Below are 19,322 nucleotides of genomic sequence, written 5' to 3' on the forward strand. Positions count from 1 at the left end.
GCATTGCATTGTATTACGGACAAATTTCAGTTGTGAATGAAAATTGCTGCTGCAGATCGACATCTTCACACTACGTCGATTTGAGTTTTTTTTTCAAAAAGAATCGTCTGAGTAAAATAAAAAAGTTCAGCTTTTACTTGTGTTCAGTTTTAGCTGACTGAGAAATGGGACAGATGTAGTTGATGCATTTCACGACAGAGGAAGATAATTAAGGAAAGATGTGTGTGTGTGTGTGTGTGTGTGTGTGTGTGTGTGTGTGTGTGTGTGTGTGTGTGTGTGTGTGTGTGTGTGTGTGTGTGTGTGTGTGTGTGTGTGTGTGTGTGTGTGTGTGTGTGTGTGTGTGTGTGTGTGTGTGTGTGTGTGTGTGTGTGTGTGTGTGTGTGTGTGTGTGTGTGTGTGTGTGTGTGTTTGTGTGTGAAAACTGATTGAAATAAAGTCCGGAGGCTCGACTCTAAGCCAAGGAGGGTACCTCCCACGTTGGCACTGTCAGGCCAAACCATTCAGCAACATCACGGGCGCTCTGTGCAGGCCTTAGTTGGTCTTGAAAAAGTGGGCTTTGAATCGATTTTTCCCACTGTGTCGATTATTCAACGAGGTTTAGGAGAGTCGCGGGACACCCTCCTCAGCATATGTCCGATTCCAATGATGCCATTACAATTGTTGCAGTCCATCTTAATCTCCCTGTCTGGATATATTTTATTAATGTCGTACGGCGTGGAATATGTACCTGTTTGCAATAAGCGCAGTGAGACTCCATGTACCCTGTTCAGTTTTGAATGTGGCAATGGGAATTGCTTGTGTCCGAAATAGTAATGTTTGGTAATGTCAATGTAAGTTATTAACTGATCTCTATATTACCTGGCTTGATGGTGAACGGCTCGGTTGTGGCTGCCATGGTTAGGAAGTCCTTGTGCCAAGTCATAAGCAACCTCATTGAGGTCTAATCGAATCTCGTCCGCTTTCCACATATTGGCAGGAAACCGTCGGATTTCAGTTCTCATAATTCCAATGTTTTCAAAAGTTTAGCTGCAAATCCAGCTACGTAGCCTTTATCAAAACCCTTTAAAGCGGCTTTTGAACCACTGTAAATGCAGTTCCACTTATTATTCCGGATGAATGGAACAATTGCCGCTTGTTCCGTCAACAGAGGGTCCTTGGTAAAAATAAAAAAATAGTGATACCGTATTGCACCTTTGCTTGAGAATTTGACACAATGGCCGTATATACTTCTTTACATTTCACCCAGGCAGCGTCACCTATAGCTGCCACTTGGTTCTGCTGCTCTATTTCCTGAAAGAGTGCTCTTGCCTTTCTCCTTTTGATATTATATTCTTGATGCATGTTTCTGGGGAGAGGGCTGGTTGTGATCTTATTCCTAACTTCAGTCCTTAATTCTAGTTCAGCCACTATTGGGCTCCTTCATTTAGTCAGTTCTACACCTATTGTCTGTAATATGTTGCTGCCCGCTCGTATTTTCGTCAATCATTCTAGCTGCTCAGCCTCCGTGATTTTTTCCAGTCTGTTGTGCATCCTTAGACTCATGAGTTTGTCGGTAGCAGGTTCACTCGATATCCCTAGCGCTACGTTTAGAAGCTTCCTGAGCATCACATGAAGTTTGTTAAGTTCTGCCGGCTTCCATTTGAATAATCCAGCCACATAAGTAAAGTGACAGAGAGCAAAGGCGTGTATTAGCCTCAAAGCGCTGTTTTCCCATAAGGCTCTGTGTCTATTGGTGATTCTCCTTATTAGCCTAACGACTACATCTGTTTTATTCTAGATATGTTGTATTGTTGTATAGTTAGCATTGTTTCCATCGATGTGATACCCTAGAACCTTGATTTTGACAACTAGCCTGATTGCGGATCTTTCATGAATGTATAAGCGCACCGTTGGCTTATCTTCAGGAATGTAACTCCTTGGTTTACTACCTTTTCTGTGATGTTTAATGACCGAGAGTCCTGGTTCTGGAAGACAGTGTTGGCGCTTCACTGTCTTCTTTATTCTGTCCCTTTTCCTGAAATTTATTTCGTGCCACAATAATGTATACCTAGGAAATGCCGCAACTAGATTCCTTCGCTAGGTGGTTCGTGACGATTTCGCATCACAATCGAGCATACCTAGGAAATATAAGCAGTCAACTTGGCGAAGAAGAAGCCCCTTTGGAATATCTAGTTGCTGCAGTTCCACAGGAATGAACTGCAAGCTTCGCGACTTCTACAAGGCTTGCACGGTCGCCACGCAGTTTATTGGACATTTTGCTCGAAGGAACGGCCGTAAGTGCGCTTATTGATACTGGGGCTGCAGTTTCTGTCATAAACGAAAAGCTTTGTCGTAACCTCCACAAGGTCACAACGTCGCTGTGTGGTAGGCTTCTACGCACCGCGACAGCGCCGCATACAGCTCCGCTTGCTCAATCTACCGCAAGGGTGGTCATTGACGGCATTGTCTATGTTGTTGAATTTTTCGTGCTCTTTCCTTGTTCACATGACATCATTCTCGGCTGGGACTTCTTGTTTCACCATCGTGCCATCAACGAGTGTGCTCGGGTCAAAGTGGCACTTTTCCCGCTTGCCGATGCCCCGCTTCCTGACCTTTCCGTAAAAAGAGCAGCCAAGCTCACCGTTATATCCGATACGAACATACCGCACGAAATGTGGGTTCTTGTGCGCGTATCTTGCTCCACCGCGCCAGAAGCTGCAGCACTTCTTACACCGTCGCCTATTTTTCTACGTCACACGGCTCTACCTCTCCCGTTTGCTGTCTTCAACACTACTAGGATTGCTAATTTTATATATTTGTTCAAAATAAGTATCCGCTATGCTTGTGTGTAACCCGTCCGTCTGAGTGGGCACGGAGGCACGGCCAGGAGCAGTATGCTTCAATTTCCACGCTTCTGCCTTTTACAGGCTTACCTGGCTTCTTTTCTGGTGCTGCAAGCGTCGTCGGTGCAAGCCTCGCCATGTTCCACACGTGCATGGCCGTTCCCGTCCCGCAACTGCAGTTACCGACTGCCTGACTTTCAGCCGCAAAAGAAATCAAGGCCAGATGCAAGCGCTACCGTCCCATCCTTCTGCGCATGGTCTACTTGTATGATGACGTCACAGCCAGGAGCGGACATAAATGAACGGCGGTGCAACGGTCTCTTCAGTGGGCACGGAGGCACAGCTAGGAGCAGTATGCTTCAATTTCCACGCTTCTGCCTTTTACAGGTCTGTAAGCCATATTCTTTGTACGCTAAAAGAATGATAATCCTTGTTTGGTCCTGCTGCCGTGCCCGGAAGTGCTTGCTTAACATTGCCTGTGATTGTTTTTCGGTGCTTCTTTTGTTAGTTCGTTCTGGTGATGTGTAAGCAAATCCGGGCCCTGACAGGCGAACTAAAGCCCTGCTCAATATGAATTCATTGCCTGATGACCCTTCCGAAAAGATGACAGTCATATTTACCCTCATTAAATACCTTCATACGCGCTCAACTCATTCCGCTAAAGTTCAGAACGAGTTGGCAACTGATGTTAAACACATAAGGACGAGCCAAAAGAAAATCGAAGCTCAAGTTACATCAATCCAGAACAGGCTTGATGAGCTTGAAACAAAAACTAAATCGATTGATCTCCTAGAACGCGCTGTTGATCACGAAGAGGACTAAGTCAAGTCAGTTGACGTCCATCTTGGCTATTTAAAATCACGCCGGAACGAGCAAGAGGACCGCTCCCAGCGCAACAACATAATTCTACCAGGCATTCCAGATTCTCAAGAATCGTGGGAACAATCCGAGTCCAATATAAGGTCCATCTTAGCAGGTGCGCTTGACGCCCTGTCGGACAGCGCGATCGAGCGCGCCCATCGCTTAGGAGGATATTCGCAAAACAAATGCCGCCCTATGATCGTCAAATTTTCTGATTTCAAATTAAAAGAAAAAGTTCTTTCAGCAAGAGCAATACTGAAAGAGAAAAATGTAAGCGTTAGCGAAGACTTTTGTGCAGCCACACGTGAATTGAGGCGCAAACTATTTCAGTTTGCTAAAGATCAACCTGGCGAACCCGCCTACCAAGTAAGTTACAAAATGTTAATGATAAATGAGAAACAATATGTCTACGACTGGATAAGTCAATGTGTCAAAGAAAACGAGTCGTCACGAACCCGCAGAGCTGCAGACAATACATAGTATGCGCCTGGGCAGTCAACGTCCCATGCTCGCTCTGTGAGATAGGAACGCGACAGGGTCAACAAACGCAACCTGTCGAATACCTCAATTCTTTTTACTAACATCCGAAGCATTATCACAAATTCGTTGCACTGGAATCGGCCATCGGCACGTGCGGGCCGGACTTTATCGCGTTAACCGAAACATGGCTTCATCCACAAATCGGGGACCATGAATTATTCATGAACTAGTGCGATTTTTCTGCTTACGGCTGTGACCACGATACACGCCAAGGAGGCGGTGTATTGCTGGCGACAAATAAAAGGCTGCCTTCAAATTGCATTAAAATTGCATCCAGTTAGGAGATTGTATGGGCAGTCGTTAAACTAGCACATCAAAAAATAATTTTGGGTGTCTTCTATCGCCCCCCGAATTTAACTGCAACATTTGTGAGCGATTTGCACGATGCCATTCATAGTGTTTGCTCTCGTCACACCACAGTGCCAATTTTCTTGCTTGGTGATTTTAATATGCCAAATATTATGTGGAACAATGATCCCCCCACAGTGTAGCCTAACTCCTCTATGGCGCTAAATTTCTTAGAATTGTGCAATACCTTTTCGCTGATCCAAATCGCTAAGAAACCAACAAGAATAACCACGTCTGTTTCCAATACAATTGACCTTATTTTTACTACCCGACCCGATCTTATTTCCGACCTAACATGCTTGCCAGGTATCAGCGATCATTGCCTACTTTTATTTAGAGTTTGCCTAGAGCGACCTAAACCGATTAAAAAGATCAAGACATTAAGAAATTATAACAAGGCTGACTTTCATTCAAGTAATAATGAACTCGCAGTGTTCCTTAATGAATACTTGCGTGAAATTGAATGCCGTAATGTTCAGTCAAACTGGAGTATCTTTGTTAATAAAGTGACTGAATTAACAGATAGCCACGTCCCTGTGTACACGATCGCCTCTAATCTAAAAATACCATGGTATAATCATCAGCTAAAACGCTTGTCTAATAAAAGAAGCGCCTGTTTAAATCGGCTAAAATAAGCCGTAGCAATGTTAGTTGGTCAGCCTACAAACAGAGTGCTGATGACTGCGCGCAGGCCCTAAAAGACGCCAAAGATAACTTCCTAAGCAGCACATTATATTCTATGTTTAAAAGTAACCCTAAACAATTTTGGCGCACGGTTAATTTTAAAGACAATAATATAATAGCGCTCAGTGACGTTAATGGTGACGCTATACCGGCCAACCGGTGTCCCGGAGTACTATATGAAGTTTTCGCAAAAGAGTTTTCGTTACCCAGCAATTCCACTCTGCCACACCTACGACCATATGACCATGATGTAATGTTCCCTCTCATTATCAGCTATGATGGTGTCGCATGCATCATTAGGTCACTAAATCCATCCTCTGCGCCGGGTAATGATCACATTAATGTGAAATTCCTTCAAAGCACAGTTTGTTACACATCAGTCTTCATAACTAAAATTTTCTATTAATCATTGCACGATGGTTTTCTTCCATCCGAGTGGAAAGTCGGGAAGGTAATTCCAATTCATAAATCAGGCAATAAGCATTCCCCTCTAAACTTCAGACCGATTTCGCTCACAAGTATACCTTGTAAGATACTAGAGCATATCTTGGCTTCTCATCCAGCTACTTGTTTGGAGTCCCATTCATTTTTCGCACCATCACAGCATGGATTTCACAAATCAGACTCGTGTGAAACTCAACTAACACTTTTTGTACACAAACTAAACACCATTCTTGACAATATGTGCTTGGATGACTGCATTTTCCTTGACTTTGCTAAAGCCTTTGACAAAGTGTGTCACAAACTGCTCATCTATAAATTACGAGTACTTAAGCTCGATCCCTGCATTTTAATCTGGACTGAAAGTTTCCTTGCTAACCGTTCTCAGTTTGTTTCAGCTAACGGCGCGATTTCTGATGAATGCAGAGTCCATTCTGGTGTACCGCAGTGCTCAGTCCCCGGTCCTCTTCTTTTCCTCATCTATATTAACGATTTACCATCCTGCGTTTCCTCATCCGTTCATTTGTTTGCTCTTCATCAAGCTGACAATAACGCAGTCTTTGAGTGGTGTAATATATGGCTTATGGAACTAAACATTAAAAAATGCAAATTCATGCGAGTGTCTAGAAAGATTACTAGTTTACCCATTTATCACTTAAATAATTCACTACTCGACAGCGTATCTTCATATAAGTACCTCGGAGTTCACATCAGTAGCAATCTAACATGGGATACTCACATCTCTCATGTTGTCTGCAACGCTAATCGCATGCTCGGATATCTTCGTCATAACTTTGCAAAATCACCTTCGTCTCTCAAACTAACGCTATATAAAACACTCATTCGCCCTAAGTTAGAATATGCCGCTCCGGTTTGGGATCCGCATTATAATGATTTGGTACATACGCTTGAAATGGTGCAAAATAATTCGGTCCGTTTTATACTCTCTAATTACAGTTGAATCGCGAGCATCACGGCAATGAAAGCTAACCTTAATCTACCTACGCTTGCTTCTCGACGTGCAATGCTTGGCTTAAGCCTTTTTCACAAACTGTATCATCATCCCTACCTGCGTGATTTACTATTACTTCCTCCCCATTACGTTTGTGATAATATATGGTACGTGGGAGTGCGAAGCCTAAACATATGAAGACAGTGTGCCTTGCGGTGGCGAAGAGGACCATCATCATCATCATCGACACCAATTTGGGAGCATCGGCAGTGGCGCCTCAAAAAGCGTGGCGCGAGGGAGCGTGGCCCGTGGCCCCGTGGCGTGAGCAGTGCGCGAGGTTCGGCGTTCGACGGAAAACAGCTTCCTCGCTGGGCGTCTCGCAAATAGGAGTCATCGCCGCCCGCGCCTATACGCCACACCCGAGTCAACGCTGTCGCCAGCTGGGAGGTTACCTCGCCCCGCTCTTCCGCTGGGCAACTGGTCCAGGAGGGCTGGCGGTCCTGAACCGGGTGATCGAGCGTTAGGGTGAGCGGCCGCAGGGCTACCCCGCCAGCTGTGGACGCGACCCGGTGACTGCGGCCGTGGGCTCCCGAGCGCATACCCCGCCGGAGGGAAACCGGGCACGCGGAGGCTCCCGTCTATCGACTGTTGCGCAGGGACACCTGAGCCCGCGAGGCGGTCCGACCCGACTGTCTTACCCGGCTGTCCGACCCGGCCGTCCGACACGGCTGTCCGACCCCGCTGGCCGACATCGGTTCCACGAGGTATCCGACACGGCGACACACGCTTCCGCCGGAATCATAGGCCAATTATAATCCACTAATCCGTAGATATAGTGCATGTCGTCTATGAGGCATTTTGGGGAACTGTCACGTGTGTGTGCCGTTATCTGTGTTGTGTGCGTCAATACAAATCTGATGTGTGTTTGTGCTTCCGCGCGCTGCTTCTCCCTTTTTCTGGAGTGATCCGGCCCCAATAACATGACAACGTTTCGCACCATTTGGATCATGCTCATAAAGTTGGCATTCCGTTGTGTAAAACAGAATCATTCCTACATTCCTGCATACCACGCACATCAAATGATTGGAATGGGCTTCCCAAATAGGTAGTAACTATTTCAGATCATGAAAAATTTGTGACTTCATTAACCAATGCTCTGTAACATCTTGTTTTTGTCTGCCTCTTTATAGCTATTATCGTATAATAAGACAAATTGGACTGCTGCTTTGTATGTATATATATATATATATATATATATAGTATTTTTTGTAACATGTATTTGGCCTCTTCATAACTACTATCGCATACTTAGAAACATTGTGCAGCTTCTTGTAGTTCAAATATTGTTGTTTTTCTGTATTTTGTACCACTCCGCTCTGTAATGTCTGCTGACCCTGAGGGTATAATAAATAAATAAATAATAAATAAACAAACACCCTGTGACATTACTGCACGGAGCATCACTAGGTCGTGTTCCACCCCTTCATCCGCTTCACATTCTCAATACTTCCGACGACAGGGCCTGTTATCAGCTTGACGCATAGGCACAACATTATCATCGCCACTGTCGTCGTCGTCTTCAGACGTTCTTTAATCTGCCTTAGACGCCGTTCTGCCATCTCCGTAGGGCCAGCGATTTTTGATCTTCGTTTCATTGCGACCAATCATCCCTGGGACGCACGGCGAGCATCACTCACAGCATCCATATTGGTTCCCATTCTCCATTCCGCCAGCGACCATACCGCGTGTCGGGAGCCGAGCGACGGAAATTAAGAAGCAAGTAGGGGGATATGCTGCATTGTGGCGTCATTCGCCCTTCCTACACTCTTCGGGCGTCTCTTGTAGTATAAGTACTCAAGACAGACGGGTGATTACGCTTCTGTGTGGATTACCGTCGGGTCAGTAAGATCACTCCTAAAGATGTCTATCCACTACCTCGGACAGATGACATCGACTCCTTACAAGGCGCGGAGTACCTCTTCTCTTTGGATCGTCGCTCCGGCTACTGACAAGTGCCGATGGCCGAAGATGAGTGTGAGAAGACAGCTTTCGTCACACCCGACGGCTTGTACGAATTCACGGTGACGTCATTCGGGCTTTGCAACGCACCCGCTACTTTCGAGCTTGTGATGGACACCATCGTTTGTAACGACAAGTATAAGATATGTCTTTGCTACCTGGATGACGTCATCATATTTTCACCAGATTTCCCGACGCAGCTCGTTCGCTTGCGGGAAATACTGACCAGTCTCACCTCTGCCGGTCTCTAACACATCAAATGTGCCGTTTTATTGCCTGCAAATTAATAATATTGGGACACGTTGTATCGAAGGACCGTGTGCTTCCTGACCCACTCCAGCTGCGCGCAGTTGCAGTGTTTCCGATGCGCATTACTCTTAAAGGGTCCCTCACCAAGTTTGGCCATTTTGAGCTGACAAGCGCGGAGAACACAATCTGCGCTAACGATCGTATCTGCAAAGTATTACATCTCTACGCGCAGCAGAACATATAAAATTTCAAACCGTACGCCGTTTGCCCTTCTCCTCGCGGCCGCCGCGCTCCAAGCCGCAGGGAGACGTACACGTGCTTATACGCCTACTCATACATGCTTCTGCTGTGACGGCACCATTAGTGACACGTGACTTCGAGAATTATTCAAGGCAACATCTGTTACCTGTGCAATCTGTTACTTGACAAGACGAATCAAAGTTTAGAGAAATAATAAAACGCACAAACCAGATATCTCCGTGTTCTTTATTTACATCGTACCGCAGCGACAGTTCCGTTTCATCTGCTTGTTCCGACGTCGTGCAGTCGCTCGCGCAGACACCGAAACTACGTCGTTTTCTACAGGGTTGCAGCGCGGGATCATGCTCTGTGATCCGCTTGTGTCTGCCTCAGTATTTATGTAGCACTGACTTATACCGCTAGTCAGGTGTCTTGGTGCACAGCGCGCATAGAGACAATAGCAACAGCTCGCGCGCGACGCCGTCAGCGAAGTACGCCGTGCCGCAAGAAAGCGAGGACAAAAAAGCTAGGGGGACGCTTAAGCTGCACCTTTAAGGCTATGACGCAATAGCTTAATTGTTCCCTTCAATGGTTTTTATTTTTACACAGTCACTGTAGTTTGTTCGCAGTAATTCGTTTATTACGATTATCACAGCACAGGTTCCGTACTGTTTTATTCTTGTGTGTGAACTTTTGCACTGTACAGTTTATTCACATGACGCTGCTTGTATATACACACACATTTATTCGTACGCAGTGCACTGCACACAATGGAATGTGTTAGAGCGCCGCCTTGTCATGATGCATGCATTGGCCTAGCCTTCGCTTGTTCTTGCAACGCAGGGTCCTCTTGAAGCGTAAGCCGCTTGATTTCCGCTTTTGGCTCTCGCAGTGCAGGGTCTTCTTGACACCTCAATCGCTCAGCCTCCGCTTGTCGCGCCAGACGCACCTGGCGTTTGCTGCTGTTGAGCTCCTGTCGGTTGCGATCTAAATACGTGGTTTGCGATGCAACGCATTACTTCTGGCGTTTCGCCGCAGCTTCCCGCGCATGCAATTTGGCGTCTGTGCGTCGCCTACAACGCTGGCGTTGTGTGGGATCAGCACTGGTTCGCACTTTCTCCATTCAGATTAACATTAGGGGAAGCAAATTCCCGTAGTCGACAAAATCCGTGTACTTGGCATGCACATTCAATCTAACCGACTCAATACGTATACACTTACGGTTACTGCCAGCGTAGGCCACACCACACGGCTAATAGGAAGGGTGTACAATAGGCACGCAGGTCTCCGCGAGGCAGAATTGCTAAGACTGGTACATGCGTTTTCTCTCAGTAAAATCACATTCTCCCTTCCCTATCTCCACTTAACTAGGGCCGAGGAAGATAAAGTTAATTCACTGGTACGCAGACTCTACAAATCTGCCCTTGGAGTGCCAGTAGAGCTTCTACTGAGAGACTTTTGGCGACATGTACCTTGAATACTTTTAGTGAGCTCGCAGAAGCCCACCTGAGCGCTCAATACCAGCGCTTATCGAACACCCACACTGGTAGGCACATCCTAAACTCCCTAAGTATTGCCCCAGCACCCATGACCAATGAGAAATTCAATATTCCCCACTCGATACATGAGCACTTTCATATCCCTCCTCTCCCTAAGAATATGCACCCTGTTCATCACGAACATAGAAGGCAACAACGAGCTAAAGCCCTGCAGAAAAAGTTATTTAACTGCAAAGACGTGCTCTATGTCGATGCCGCAGAGTATCCGTGTGGACACAAATTCGCCATATCAGTCGTTGACTCCAGTGGCAGTATTGCGACGGGAGCATCCATTATAGCCTCTTCTTCGGAGGAGGCAGAGGAGGCGGCGGTGGCACTCGCCGCAACAATACCCAATTACTCTGTCATAGTAAGTGACTCCAAAACTGCCATACACAACTTCGGAGCGGGTAGGGTTTGCAGGACAGCCCTAGCCATTCTATCCCACAATCCGCCCGCCCAACTTCTGAGTTTAATCTGGACACCTGCTCACGCAGGCCTAATCGGCAATGAAGCGGCCCACCTAAGTGCTCGAGCTTTCACGAACCGAGCACAGGCTAGACTAGGGGACGGTTCAGACGCCAATAATCTCCCTCCAGCATTCACCTCCAAAGACAGATTACTTACATATCACGACATTTGCGGCCATTACCGCCTAGGTCGCCTAACCCTCCCTCCTTTAATGATTCGGTCGTTACGCATACACGAGGTTCTATGGCGTAAACTACAGACTCGCACTTTTCTATCTCCTGCCTTACGTCACAAAATTCACCCGGGAATATACCCTACTTGAACCTGCAAGTTTTGTCCTGCTAGCAGAGTCGACCGTTTTACCACATTATGTGGCAATGCAAGAACGACTCCCCTCCCCCTAATCTTTGTAGAGTTTTAAGTAGTAGGGAGCTGTGGGAGGCTGCCATGCGCAGCTACAACCCCGAACTTCAGGAAGCTATCCTGAGGTGGGCTGAGGTGGTAGAGGAGGCCTACCGCGAGTAGGATAACCTCCCTCGCCTTCTTCCCGCAGCCCCTTTCCCTTTAAGATGGGATAAATAATGTTGTCTCTCTCTCTCTCCGCACCTCTCTTCCACCGTCTCCCTGGATGCCGTGGCGGTGGTACCGATCGGCCAGCGCACGCTTCAGAAGATGGCCCAGCATAAGGTACCGATGACCGCCCAGCACACGACACCAAAGACGAACTGGGCACATTAGCCATTGCAGAACTGGCTGCAGCACGCTGGACGCTGAAGAAATGAAGAAAGAAGCTTGCATGAGCTTGTGCGCCATCTGTTGGACAGCGGTGTAATTAGTGTGGTGGGCGGGGGCAGCAGCAGTCGCATGGTGGCACTCAACAGCCATCGAATACAGCTTTATTTTGGGGAACAGCAGGTCGCTGTTTTCTTATATGGCGACAGCGTGCCCACACTCAGAGCCAACGGTCTTCAAATACTGTTCCATGTGAAAGACCGCACAGCATACATATAAACCCCGCTTATATGCGCCCCTTGCAAGCTCGCCTGTGTGGCGAAGCGATAGGGCGTCCAACTCGCGAGTGCGTCTCCCTACCCGACGGACCAAGCTCGAATCCTAGAATGTGGACACTTTTTGTTTAAAGCTAAAATGATTTGCGTTATGAATTTAGATGATTGTGATCCATCACGTGGACATGACGTGGCTTCTCTGCATGCCGTACACCGTGCTCGCCGCCGCCTCTTCCGCTGAACGGGAGCCTTAACGCTGTCGCGTTAAAAATGAAGGCGGCACCTGTGACGTATGAGTCACGCGGTATTCGAGCTCCGGTATGGGAGAACGCAGGGAAGGAATTTCGTTGGCGGAGGAGTGTCTATCTTGATAGTAGCGCTCGCTTCCTCAAATGATGGGTTCGCGGCACGGAAATATTTCTATGTCCCCTATTAATGAAGCGATTAGAAGAATGTTGCGGTAGAACGCTCCCTGGAGTACAAGTGACAACTTCCAGCGTATAACCGAAATTTGCTAGGTGGCCTGCTGAGGGGCCATTTAAGTGGCTCCGCAGCTTTTTAGGGCTCTGCTCTTACTTTCGGCGTTATGTGCGCAAAATGGGCAACTATCATCGCACCGCTGACCAATTTGCTCCAGCGCTAGCAATGGCATTTCTACGTGGTCACCTTCGTGTGACGAAGCCTTCAAGCAACTGCGTCGCCTACTTATTTTGCCACAGATTCTTCGACACTACGATCCCACACCACCTGCAGATGTACACACGGGCGCCAGCGGTGTTGGACTTGGTGGGCATACGTGACGACGAGTACGCCGTCGTACTCGTCGAAATTTGCTTCCTACCTATATTGGCGCTCTTTTGACATTGTCACCCACCACCAAGCCCTTTGCTGGCTGTCCTCGTGGAAAGATCGGTCAGGTTATAATAATAATAAGAAAAATAATCTTTATTTCCATCGGGATGATGGAGGAGGTTGTGGGTAAAAGCTGCTCGTAAAAGGCAGCTTGACAAAGGCCCACAGCCCCCCTCTACATGTCAACAACAGCAAAGCAGGGAAAGACACACACAAGTGTACATATAATCCCTTCGCAATTTAGCAGAGCTAAAAATAACATGATCATTTCAAAAATAAGAAAAAATATAAAAAATATAGAACAACAATCAATACAATAAATACAGAGGGCATAAATCCGTACAATAAACACAAGATCAAATATACACATTATAGGAATACAGGTTGAGTTTTTAAGAATGTGTTCAGTGAAGCTGTCATAATTCATGTTTAGATATTTTGGGTACGTCAGTCGCGGATTTTTCATAGTTGTTTAATAGAGTCAGAAGTGTGAAGGGTAATTTTTCCATTGCGTAGTTGGTTCTAGGAGTTGGTACAATCCACTCCTCATTATGACGGATAGGGTAACACACAGTGCTCTTTTCCAGTAATGACAAATCATGCAGAGACTCAAGATGATAATTTAGTTCGCGCTGGAATGCAAGTGCTAGCTTATGATTGTAAAGGTTGAATACTGGTATTATCTATTCTTTGGAGAAAAGAGCTTGCGAGTGACTGTTGTATGGTAAATTAAAAGGTATTCGGATAAGCTCTTTTTGAAGTATAAAGATCTTTTGCAAATTTGTGCCACATACCAGGAAGCAGTAATTAAGATGAGAGTAAAACGGGGAATTATAAAGCAGGATCGTTACTTGATACGGGAGATATGGTATGTAATGTGAAATAATGCCGATTACTCGAGCTAACTTAGTTAGAACAGCATCAATGTGACCATCCCATAGCCTGCTCTGAGAAAATGTAACACCGAGAATTTTAATGTTATTTGCGATTTCTATTGTTACACCACCATAAATTAAGCTTACATGAGAATTTACCTGCCTCGATTTAGGTCTAAGTATTACAGCTTTCGTCTTATTAATATTTATGTTTAAATGGTTCACTATTGACCACGTATTAAGTTTGGTAAGGAGAGAATTCGCGTCATTGTGTAAGATAGGGCAATCTGGAGCAGATAGAAACACACTAGCGTCGTCGGCATACAAAACATATTTAGGCTTAGTAGAGAGGTTAGGGACATAATTGATGTAAATGTTAAAAACAAGCGCACCAAGAATACTGCCCTGAGGAACACTTTTAACTATCGATTTTAAATCAGAACGATACGTTTCGATTTCGACGAACTGCTGTAGAAAACTGAGATATGATTTGATAAGTTCAAGAAAATGTCCTCGGATTCCATAAATTTCCAGTTTCTTCAACAAAGTGAAGTGATGAATACAATCGAATGCTTTAGAAAAGCCGACATAAATGCCTAGTATAAAGTTATTTTTTCCAAATTCGGAAAAAATAAATTATTTCTGTTCCATTAAAGCTAATTCAGTCGATTTGTTCTTCCTAAATCAATATTGAGCATCTGAAATAAGATTGTGTAAATCAAAGAACGAGCAAAGCAGATAATGGGTAAGCTTCTCCAAGCCTTTTGAAGACATAGGTAAGACGGAGACGGGTCGGTAATTATTCATATCATTAGGATCACCCTTTCTGAAGAGCTTAGTTACTTTAGCAATTTGGATTCGTTTTGGAAAACATTCACTCGTTACGCAAAGGCTAGAAATCTGGAATTAATATGGATATAAGACATCCACCACATCTTTCAGCGGACGTTTCTGAACTCCTTCAGCGTCGCAACTTGAACTATTATTTAAAGAATACAAAAGTGATGTAACTTGATCCTAATGAGAGCAGCATTCTGGGCAAGTTGGTAATCCATTACTTAAATGATATGGCGCGAATAAGAAACTACACGGAGGTGACAGAAGACGACACACCAAGCGCAAACTTTCAACTAAGTTCATTGTGCCACTGCGTCGATTTTATACATGGGAGGCAGCGTAGACCGCGCATGCGCTTACAAGAAAATAAAGTGCGAATTCATGTAACATTGTTACGAGTCATGTGATGCCGCGTCCAAGAAACTTAATTCTTTTTCTGTGAGAGCCAGAGAGGGGAAGCTAACACACTTATCACCCAATTTCGCGATCATCTGCGCTTCAGATATTTCACGGATGAGCTGCGTGCTGCCACGGGAAACAATCGTGCATTGACCCTCAAGAGGTTTGCATCCATGACCGCGACAGTGGATCGCCAAGAAACCACCAGAGCCGTTTTTTACATTGTTGCTGTGTTCGCGGAGCCGATCATTGAGGCAACGCCCAGTTTGTCCGATATAATCCTTCCCACATGAAAGCGGGAGGTTGTACACCACCCGGTGGACGCACTCGACAAACTTTTTGCAGTGATGCATTCTGCACTTATCGGAAGGGACGCCATTGGGATCCGTCAGCCTGCAAAGCCTGCCGAACTTGTTGGGAGTAGAAAAAAACAACTCTTACATTCGCCTTTTGGGCCATCTTTTTCAAGTTATGGGATATCCCGTGCATGTAAGGTATGACACTTACTTTAGGGCGTATGCTGGGAGGGGCATCGGCAACTGACTTCTGCGTGCTGGATCGCGCTTCTCTTAAAATGCGTTCCGCGACAGACACTAGCACCACCCTAGGATACCCAGCCAAGGACAAACGTTGAGTTTGCGTTTCAAAGCTTACGCCCACAACATGACAGCAAGGCTTGCTAATGGCATTCTTGAAGCACAAACTAATAATGGCCCGCTAAACAAGCTTCATTTCTAGTTCAACAACAAGTTGATTTCACAGTTCACATTTGACACTTCACATTTAATTTCATTTCATTTCACATTTCAACAAGTTCATTTCTAGTTCAACGGGCCCTTTTTTAAATGTTCTTCGTGATCCCTGTGCCACTGTTTCCCTCATTGCCGCTATCATTTGCAAAGCACGGGCGCTCTCCTATTGTTTCCGCTTGAACACCACCCCTCCGGACTGGGTTTCCCTGTTCGGAGGCTTTCTTCCTTCGGCGGGACACTCCACCAGAATCTGCAAGATCATACGTTCCGAGTGGAAACACCAAGCGTGACTGTACAGTCAGTACCTTAAGGTACAACTTCAGAGCGGTGCAGGGCGCCTCACAGCTAATGGTCTGCATCACGAGTACTTTCGGTTGGAGGACCAGACAACTGAATTCCTATGGCAGCAATGACTACGTAGACTCCGAGAACAGCAGCCACAAAAGAAGCGGTTGGCTCCGCAGAACCTCGTACACATTCCAGAGTCTGTTGCTTTTCCTGAAAACATTCGAGAGGTCATATCTCTCGGGCCGAAGTATGCCGTCCAAACCAAAAGGCCCCCCAGAGAACTTTTGTCCTAGGTTCGAGATGTCTCAAGGCTTGTCCCAGACCACGAGGTAGGCCGTATCGTATCGGAAGGCGCCGATGTACTACAAAGGTGCAAGGAACCGAAGGCAAGGATTTCGGTGAATCGGGTGGCCTCTTCACTCGTTGACAATTCGCTGTGCGTAATTGCTGCCGACAAAAAAGGCGGTTTTGCTGTGTTACCTGCTGAAGATTTTAACGCCAAGGCTCTAGAAGCCATCAGTGCTACGTTTAACTGTCATAGGGAGGTGTCGCTGGCCAAGGTAAAAGCTTTGGCAAAGTGCATGTGCAACAGACTTAATCTGGAAAAATTAACCAAGGCTTTTGAAAACAGCAAGCGAGATCATCTACAAGTTTTCTTCAGTGCCAAAACGCATAAACCCGGTGTTCCGTTACCGGTTATTGTGTCAGAACATGATACTTGGCAAAAGCCGCTGGGGGTGTTTTTACAACAAAAGTTGGGCCTTCTGGCTGTCAGCGACCATTTCCTCGTTTAGAGCTCAGATACTGTGATTGATTTTTTGAAGTCACATTCTGACCGTGGTCTTCAGGAGTTTTCTATTGATGTAGAGGATCTTTATTATTCCTTGCCGCATAGAAGCGTACTGTCCTGTGTTGAGCAATGTCTTGATAAGTATGGTGCTGTTTCCTTCCAGAATGAGGCCGGCATGTCTTGCAGTCAATTTTTAGAACTTTTAAAGATGTATCTTCATTCCACCTTCATCACTTGGTATAACCAATGTTTTTTGCAGAAGAGCGGAGTTTCTATTGGCTCTTGCATTGCTCCCAGTCTTAGTGACTTGTTTTTATCCTGTTTAGACCACGACATTTCATCGCAAGTGCAAGGCACTGCAGTTTCTAAAATATTTAGATACGTTGATGACTTTTTAATTTTCATTGACTGCTCTTCTGATGCCTTCATTCTGGAAGCTAAGAAAGCGTTAAAAACGTTTCAGAAGTGCTTAGTCCCCCTTCAAACTACTCATGAGATGCCGGTAGATAGGTCTCTTCAATTCCATGATCTTCGCCTGAACTTTCAGGATAGCCACATGTGTTGGTCGTATGAGCCGCGAGACAACAAGCCACTTCTGCCGTATACGTCCGCATATTCAAAGCTTGTTAAGCGGGCCATTATCAGTTTGTGCTTCAAGAATGCCCTTAGCAAGTCTTGCTGTCGTGTTGTGGACGTAAGCTTTGAAACGCAAACTCTACGTTTGTCCTTGGCTGGATATCCTAGGGTGGTGCTAGTGTCTGTCGCGGAACGCATTTTAAGAGAAGCGCGATCCAGCACGCAGAAGTCAGTTGCCGATGCCCCTCCCGGCATACGCCCTAAAGTAAGTGTCATACCTTACATGCACGGGATATCCCATAACTTGAAAAGAATGGCCCAAAGGGCGATTGTAAGAGTTGTTTTTTTCTACTCCCAACAAGTTCGGCAGGCTTTGCGGGCTGACGGATCCAAATGGCGTCCCTTCCGATAAGTGCAGAAAGCATCACCGCAAAAAGTTTGTCGAGTGTGTCCACCGGGTGGTGTACAACCTCCCGCTTTCATGTGGGAAGAAATATATCGGACAAACTGGGCGTTGCCTCAGTGATCGGCTCCGCGAACACAGTAACAATGTAAAAAACGGCTCTGGTGGTTTCTTGGCGATCCACTGTCGCGATCATGGATGCAAACCTCTTGAGGGTCAATGCACGATTGTTTCCCGTGGCAGCACGCAGCTCATCCGTGAAATATCTGAAGCGCAGATGATCGCGAAATTGGGTGATAAGTGTGTTAGCTTCCCGTCTCTGGCTCTCACAGAAAAAGAATTAAGTTTCTCGGACGCGGCATCACATGACTCGTAACTATGTTACATGAATTCGCACTTTATTTTCTTGTAAGCGCATGCGCGGTCTACGCTGCTTCCCATGTATAAAATCGACGCAGTGGCACAATGAACTTAATTGAAAGTTTGCGCTTGGTGTGTCGTCTTCTCTCACCCCCGTGTCGTTTATTTGTCGCGCAATATCATTTAAGTAACTTGATCCTCAGTTACAGGGCTAAGAAACCACATAACTTATTTCTAAAGGGCATAAAATTGTAAAAATTTTCAAGTATACCATGATCAGAATAATGAACTAAATACACATGAAAGGCATCTGCAAGAGCGCAGCCAGACATTTCAAAGTCATTTATTGACAACTTCTCGATTCTATGTGAAATTTCGTGCGTTTAAAAACAGTGTTCAACTTCTTTCATACGAGGTCACTTTTCTTAAGGCAACTCTGGCATTCAGAGTAACTAGATCTGCTTTTTTAACCTCCTTGTTTAATTTATTACGGCACGCCCGAAAGTGCTTTAAGTTATCAGGATCTTTTGTTTTAATGAACTGATGGTAAAGCATATTTTTCTCATTGGTTTTTCGGCGATGTTCTGGAGTTATCCAGCGTTTGCGGATTTTTTTACCTAGAAAAAACGTTTTTATTGGAAAATGTCGCGTGTAAATCTCAAGGAATTCGTTGATCAATTTTTCGGACCCTTCATCGGCATTTTTATCTCCGTTACCGATGTAAAATCTGACTTCAGTAGTTCAGTCCTGAAGCTGTCTAAATTTGACAGAGTAATGGACTGAAAAGAAATGAGTGGTCAGCTTTTGCATCCTTCTAAATTCTGCTTTTTTACCATAACAAATACCGGCAGATGGTCGCTAAGACCACATGATATAGCTCCTGCTGTGATGTTTGTATTATCATAATTTGTCACAAAAGGTCTAGCAGTGTTTTATTGTCTTTCGCAATTCGGGTCGGTAATGTGATTGCATTATCGCAACAGTTTGATGTAATAAGCATTTTCATGTTTCTCTGTTC

This window comes from Dermacentor andersoni, chromosome 3, assembly GCF_023375885.2.
Source record: "Dermacentor andersoni chromosome 3, qqDerAnde1_hic_scaffold, whole genome shotgun sequence".
NCBI lineage: Eukaryota > Metazoa > Arthropoda > Arachnida > Ixodida > Ixodidae > Dermacentor > Dermacentor andersoni.